The sequence below is a fragment of the Hakea prostrata genome, chromosome 1 (assembly GCF_041222555.1).
Source record: "Hakea prostrata isolate BN-2017 chromosome 1, UWA_Hpros_2, whole genome shotgun sequence".
In the NCBI taxonomy this organism is placed as follows: Eukaryota; Viridiplantae; Streptophyta; class Magnoliopsida; order Proteales; family Proteaceae; genus Hakea; species Hakea prostrata.
The window spans coordinates 36844061-36852218 of record NC_142600.1 but is presented as its reverse complement, the minus strand read 5'-3'; the positions used below and the strand labels follow the sequence as shown (position 1 = coordinate 36852218).

General features: G+C 38.9%; 1 non-coding gene across 1 annotated transcript; it reads left to right on the top strand.

Annotated features, from left to right (window-relative positions):
* The first annotated feature begins 7434 nt into the window (after positions 1-7434).
* Positions 7435-7541, top strand: LOC149028888 (small nucleolar RNA R71). The gene has a single exon (XR_016171276.1). It is a non-coding gene; the product is annotated as a small nucleolar RNA R71 (small nucleolar RNA).
* Positions 7542-8158: the final 617 nt, after the last annotated feature.

Below are 8158 nucleotides of genomic sequence, written 5' to 3'. Positions count from 1 at the left end.
TTAATATAATTAATAAATTAGATGCCCAAGGGAAAATCTGGAAACTCACATAATAGGGCGGTTACATAATATAGGTTATATATTTGTAACCACCGCATCACTTGAGGTAGAATGATTTCATTCATATGAGAGTTTTTCTAGAAAAGAGGCGGCTCCATCTCTCTCCCCCTTTCTCCAAGAAACGCAGGAAGGAGAAGCTCATTGGAGGTTTCCTTCATTTGCTTTAGATCACTCATCCATCCTTTTTCCACAAGGCATTTGGGTTGTGTTGTGGAAATTATTCCCTTTCCTAGTGATTGTGGAATTTTCCCGGTAGAGCTTTGGTGGTGGAATGAGAACGTGGATCCAGATTTACTTCCGCTGCGTATACTTCATAAGTGGGAAAACGAATCCAGGTAAGGATCTTTCCCTTATCAATTATAGATTTGAAAATTACATGGAGTATTACCAACATTGGCATCAGAGCCATTGGTTCCCACGGTTCTTTTGTTCCCCCCATTGTTTATTTTCATTGTATGGATCCAATGGGAGGATCAAGAGTTTAAGGAAACCCACGGAGAATCCAGGGTTTAATACGAAACCCATGGGAGAATTGATAGGGTTTTTGGAAACCCTTATGTTTTGGGTTCGGATCCGAATGGGAGGATCCTTGTGAATTTTTGCATGAATTGATTATCCATGATAATTATTTTTGTTTAATATTTATTGCTGGATTTTTTTCATGTATTTTTGGATGATTTTTTGGGTGAAAAAAAGTGAATTTCCGTTTTTTGAAAAAAATTTCGTTCAAGAAAATTGTGAGAAAAAAAGAAGCTATTTTCTGGTCACTGTGGACTAGACGGACGACCATCTGGTTAGACAATCGTCCGTCTATTGGTCTGACAAAACACAGTGACCCAGACAGATTTTCCATCTGGGAGACGGTCATGCGTCTTGACCAGACGGTCGACCGTCTGGTTGTACAAAGCCAGACGGATTCCCAGACGAAGAGCCGTCTCAGAATCCGTCTGAATTTTGTCTAGTTTTGATTGTGTTTCTATTTACTGGACATCAATGGCTCACAATCTATGTGATGTTTGAGCATTGAGGGTCTAATGGGGACTAGTGGGAGCTAATGAGGTAGAAGTGTTCTGTGTGAACCACCTCATAGCATTAACATGATTGCATGTTTTATTTTATTAAAACTATTTTTAATTATGGGTCTATCAATCATGTTTTTTGCATAGAATGAAACTAATATATAAGTCTATGTGAGTTTGCATGAGAATTTGATTGAATGTCTGTTAGCATCTCTTTTGGTTTAAATGCTTATCCCGTAGGTTGACTATGCTAGTATGATTTGTTGTTGCATGAGTTGTGTTTTATGCTAGAATAGTTGAACTCATCCTTCTATGTAATGTTTCTAGAATAAATGGCTGCTACAAAGAGCATAGTTGCTGACCTTACTAAAGGAGATAAGCTGAATGAGAGGAACTATGACCTCTGGCACCGAAATGTGCAATATCTCCTGGAAGAGCAGGATATGCTAGAAACCATAAACTAGACCATGAACCCACTTGAGGAAGGTACCACTGCACAGCATCGTAGGGACCTTGAGACATACAATGCTTGGAAGAGGAAAGACCGGGTAGCTAGGATTACAATCCTGAGCTTCATGAGGGATGACCTGATGCTTCGTTTTGAGAAGCATAGGACTGCAAAGTCTTTGTGGGAGGCTGTGAAGTTCCAGTACGGAGGGACTTCCACCACAAGAGGCCGCCAGCTCAGACTCACCTTCGACGGTTATAAGATGCACCAGGGTCACACCATGAGGCAGCATTAACCATCATGTCTAACATGATTAGTGAGTTAAGCGCATGTGGGCGCCAAAAGACTGATGAGGAGCAAGTCTTCGCAGTCATCAGGTCATTGCCAAAGACTTAGGAGCATATGAAGATCTTCATGACTCATGCTGATGATGTCAAGACTTTTGATCAAGCTGCCAAGCACCTTGAGCTAGATGAGGATCTGGTGTTGGCCGATGCCCCTCAAACTTAGGTATTTGCTGCTGAAGCTAGCACTAGTAAGGGTGCAGGCTTCAAGCGCAAGAGAGAGAAAGCTCAACCTCAGCAGTCCAAGCAGAGTAACCAGGTATTGCTTATGTACCAAGATGTTACGCAAGTGCAAGTGTTGCAATCAACTAATAAATGATAAGTAGAGTATCGATCCCACGGAGAATTCTATCATTAACTTTCAATGTAAAAGTACAATTGATTTAAACGAGATTAACAAGGTTGATTTGTGATTGACTAACTAAATAACCAAATGAGTTAATAACACTAAGGAACTAAAATGGATATTAAGCAATAGAGGGAACTTAGTGAGTGAAAAGAGTGTTGGGAATCAAGTTTTCCCTCCCCTGAATTGTATAATGCAAATACTAAAGTAATACTACAACCCCAAAATATTTCAAGAACCTGGAATGAATGGCAATATGGTATTTTCCAATACACATAAGCTAGCATCCTAAATCAACATCTGCATATTCCTATGAAGAATTGAAATATGAATGCAATTTAAACCCAATCCCAATCATGGCCATGTGAGGTAAATGGGTATTCCTACCCAACCTACTAATTAACACAAACTAATTAAAGATTATGCTAACTCACACAATTCAACAAGCATCTAGGCTGCATTAACTTTCCAATTAACTCAATCATAGCATTCGTTCATGAAAGATCATTCAAGAACCGAAATTAATCAATATATATCATGCTGAATTCATTGACAAAAGGTTGTATTGTAGTAAGACTAAAGAACACATGATAAGTACATCTCAAAATTCAAGTTTAGGTATCATCCCAACACAACACAAGTTTAGCCCATAACAGACATTAAAAACACAGCAGTAGTTATAGTTAACAGTAAGGTAGAAGATGAGAAGATAAGTTTATAAAATTGAGAAGAACTAAAGCTTCAATGCTTCCACAAGAGCTCCAGCCTTCTTCTTGCTTCAGATCAACTTCTCCAGCAGCCTTCCCTTGCTTCCTCAATGAGTCCATCTTTGGTTCTTCCTCTCCTTCCTTCAGCTGTGTCATCTATTCCCTTCCTTAGCCGTGTGTTGCTATCTCCCTCTCTCCTCTTTGCCTCTCACGTTTTTGCCTCCTTTTTACCCTTCTTTTCCCCCAAAAGTGCTAGGTTAAAAGTGGCTTGTAGGATTAGAACATTTTCTTTTGATGTCAACAGCTGAGATCTTTCATGGAATGACAGGAAGAAAGTCCATTAAGTTAGCCCTTTTTGGTCATTTCCATTTGAATTGGATCTAAGAATATTCTGCTCCGTATTGCTGCAGCAAACTCTACAGCAAAGTTAGAGGACATGCAAATTCTTCTTCTATTATGGATCTTCACCTACATTTTTCAAGAGAAAGAGTATTAATCAAATTCATCCATTAATCTGAAGGGAAATTCATGTAAGAGTGACAATAATGACCTATACAAGATGCAACATGTTAAGACTCAATAAGACAACATCTAATGAATACTAGCACTAAAACAAAGATAAAATACTCATAAATCAAGCCATCTCAAGTATAGAGTTATCAATCTTAAATCTATTTCATAGAGTTATCACACCCCCAAACTTAAGACATTGCTTGACCTCGAGCAATAAAGACAAATGAAAACACCAACTAACTACTAATGAAAGCATTAAGAGATCAAAAGAAATGAAAAGCAAATAACTTGGCTTAATCATGCAATAGGATGGGTGTTAGACAGAAGTTGCCTCTCAATATTTTTCCAATTTTTTTTAGATCCAACACGTCTGCCAATAACACTTAGATGTCATACTTTACTCATCAGGATGCTCTCAAGTGTGTGTGTGAAAGTTAAGAATCTTGCCCCAGAGTACCCTAGTCCAGCTGAATCATGGTCCTCAAGTTTAGTTCATTGATCTAATATGTTGACCAAATGATTACCTCTCCACTAATTAGGGACCTATATCCTTTTACACCCCTAAGAACTTGTTTCATACTATTTTGAGCATTCGACCCCCAAACTTATTCTTTATGAACCATTTTTTTTTAAATTTTAAATGCTGTTGTCATCCTGCCTTTTTACGCGAATATCGCTCATTTGTGATGAAGATACCCGGTTGCTCAACAAGATCACAAACAAGAGTGCCTTGCATGCTCATATTCCGGGTCACTGTTGATGTAAAAAATACACATAGGTTACATGCATATTCCCGGTTACTAGGTTGCCCAAAATAGCGGAACAATATTCTCTTCTTCTTCTTTTCTTTTCCTTTCTCTTATTATTATTATTTTTTTATCATGCTCATATTTCAGGCCACTGTTGACGTCAAAAATACACATGGGTTACATGCATATTCCTGGTTACTAGGCAACCCAAATCAGCGGAGCATTATTCTTTTGGGGAAGGGAAGGGGTCAAACCTCCGTCAATATTCACAATGCACAGAGTTCTTGGAAACACCCAAATGGGGACCCCTAATGTGTAAGTCTCAAGGTTCTCATTCAACCAATTCTAAAATCCTAAAACTCTCACATTGATCCAACTTTCCCAGGTTCTCCAGAGCTTGAAACATCACTTGGGGCATCAATAATATGACATCACAGAAATGAGTAAATGCAGACATCAGATCTTTATAGCAGACTTGTGCTAAGATTTCCAACAAAATCAGATTAAGAGGCATTGACATTCTCATTCATTAACAACCATCCAAATTACATGACAAGCCAGATTAACTACACAAAACATTTACCCAAAACATCTACTCTAAAACTAGACAACAACTCACAAATCTAAAACTGGACAACATATGCAGCATTAAAAGTAAACCACAAAAGAAAGTTAGAGAAAATTAAGCAACTAAGAACATCTATAACATAAAGATGACACATGCAATTATTGGAACAGTGCAAAGCTTACCCCCAAACTTAAGATAAGGAGTGTCCCCACAATGAAAGAAAGAAAAATAAAGTAATGGAAAAAACAGAGAAAAAGAAGGAGAACAAGACTTCCTTGAACCAGCTACGGATCTAATGCATCATCATGAATGTGAACACTTAGCTGATGTAAAGAGGGAGTGCAACTGGAGCAGCCCTAAGCACACAAAAATCGAACGCAACATTGGTGCAGCAAGGATAGACAACGGAAAAGGAAATCGAAGAAGGAAAGTGAGAGGAAGATAGGTGAAGAAGGTAGCACAGAGGTAAGCGAAGGTGGGTAACAGGATTGGGTGTTTTGGTTTTGGTTTTGGTTTTTTTTTTTTTTTTTTTTTTTTTTTTTTTAAATGAGGGGTTTAATGGGTTGGTATTGGTTTAAATTAGGTTGAGTCAATATGGGTCAGCAATGGTTTAGGAAAGGTTTAGAAGTGTAGAAACAATGGGTTGGTTGGGTTTGAGGTTAAACTGGGTCAAGTGAGTGGTTTTATCCTCGCTGTGGTGTTGCTGCAGCATTTCTACAGTAACGAACACATAATGTAATTTTCAACGGAGAATGTAAGACCCGTAGCTAGCTGAAAAATCTTTGTTGTAACGTTGCTGCAACATCACTACAGCAACGAACACAGAATACAATTTGTAGCAGAGGATGCCAGACCCGTCACTAATGAACAAAATTTTGTTGCAGCAAATCTGTGACAAAGATAGTGAATTCTCCTGGGTACTGCCACATTCTCTGTTCAGCAGTTGGGTTTACTGCTCAATATGGCAAAACAACCACTCAATCTCTTTGTGTTTCCCACACTCCCTGCATATCAAAAATACATGTCATCAAGTCATCTTCCAATTTTATTATCAAATGAAGATTATCAAAATTGGAAACTACCCAGTAACTTTATTAAACACTAATCAACTAATAACCAAAAACATAACTAACAACAATGAAATTGGGTTGCCTCCCTTTTTAAGCATCTTGAAGGATAATTGAAGATTTGTCACGCTCCAATGGTGCACCCCAATAATGCTTGATCCACTGCATGCTCTAGTTCCCAAGGCCATTTAATGATTTCTTCTTGTGCACCTTCCATATTTGGACTCAAACTCCTTTGCTGCTTCACATACCCGTTGCAACATTTCTCTAACCAAATTTTAAGCTTGTACACTGAAAGATTGATCTTTTGGATCTCTATTATATTCCATCCCAGTGCTCTTCTACACTTCTTCAGCACTTCAAGTAGCATATCTTCCTGCTCCTCTGTTAGCACTGCTGAAACAATAACAGGGAGTGTCTTGGCTTCAACCAAATCGGTATACTGAAGGTGTTCTGAGAGAGGTGTGAACTCTAACATAGGTGGCTCTTCAATTGATGGGTTAGGGGGTTGAGTTTCACATTTAGCTAACCCAAGAGGCTCGAATGCACTCCCTTTAAATGCCTTAGCTGGTTTTGCCTCTAACTAAGCCATATATCTACTTCCTTCATCATCCACTTGTTCAATTTCTATTGCCAATGAAAGCTCTAGTGGGTTTTTAATACACCCTTTCTCCAACTCTTCTGAAACTAGCTCTTCAATGACATCCACAACAAAGCACTCTTCTATTGCAGAGTCAGTTTGTTCCTTTTGAACAGCAACAGGATCTTCCTTCTCCCCTTCTTCTTGGATAGAAATAGTTCCCTTCTATTGGCTAGGCTTTGAATGAGGTGGCTCTAGAGGTTTTGCACTCCTTAATGCAATAACGTTACAATGCTCCTTGCCTTCACTCCTAGGATTTTCTGTGTCACTTGGCAATGATCCTTGAGGTCGATTGCTTAAAGCATTAGCTAGCTGTCCAATTTGATTCTCCAAATTTCTCAATGAAGATGCTTGACTCTAAATCATTGCATCATTCTTTGCCATATACTCCTTCAATAGAAGCTCTATTGATGAAGAGGGTTCCATAGGCTGAATTTTCACTTGCTGTTGAGCACTTGGAAGCGGATGAGGTTGAGGTGGGATGGAAGATGGGCCTGCATTATGTCCTTGAGCATTCCAAGAGTAGTTAGGGTGCTGCCTCCAACCAGGATTATAGGTGTTGGAATATGGGTTATTGGCATTGCTGAAATTACCAACATAGTAAGCAAATTATGGGTTAGATGGACAACGATCAAAGACATGCTCCCCACCACAATATGTACACGAGACTGCTGTATTTTGTTGAGTTTATACAGCTGTAGCCAAGTTTACGGATTTTAACACACTAGTTAGGGATGACACTTGTGCAGTTAAAGCTGTCACTGCGTCTAACTCATAAATCCCTGCCACTCTCTTATTTGCAGCACCTCTCTCAGCTGGCCATTGGTAGTTGTTGTTGGCCATTCTCTCCAAGATCTCATAAGCTTCATTGTAAGACTTTGTCAATATAGCCCCATTTGCTGATGCATCCACTATGGATCGAGTTTGTCCACTTAAACCATAGTAGAAAGTCTCCATTTGAATCCAATGAGGAATACCATGGTGAGGACATTTACGCAAGAGCTCCTTAAATCTTTCCCATGCTTCATGCAAAGATTCACTATCCAGTTGTTGAAAACTAGTGATATCATATCTGAACTTGACATTCTTTGTTGCAGGGAAGTACTTCATTAAGAACTTCTCTACTAAATCATTCCATGTGGCTACTAATTGTGGAGGTAAGAATTCAACCATGCTCTTGCTCTATCCCGCAATGAGTAAGGAAATAGCTTCAATCTCAAGGCTTCTTCAGTTGCTCCAGGTATCTTGAAAGAATCACTTACTTCCATGAAGAGTCTAAGATGGAGATGAGGATCTTCTATTGGCATCCCACTGAACTGTCCTACAGTCTGAAGCATTTGGAACATCACAGGCTTAAGTTCAAAATGTAATGCTTGAATTTCTGGCCTTACTATACTTGGATTCAGCTCATGCAACCTTGGGACAGCATATCCTCTAATGGCCCTATCACTATCATCACCCTCAACTGCCATATTATTCTCATTATTATTCAACCCGTATCTCACTGCTTCAGCCATTGCTTGATCTGCAGCTAAACCTCGCTGCTCCTTTCTTCTAGCCCGAAATGTCCTTTTGATTTCAAAGTCAAAGGGTATCAACTCTTGATTAGGCAGCGGACTCATACAAGGGTAAAAGCACCTGAGAATAAAAGAAGACTAATATCAAAGTAAAGAAATTTCAGTAGATAAAACAAGAAA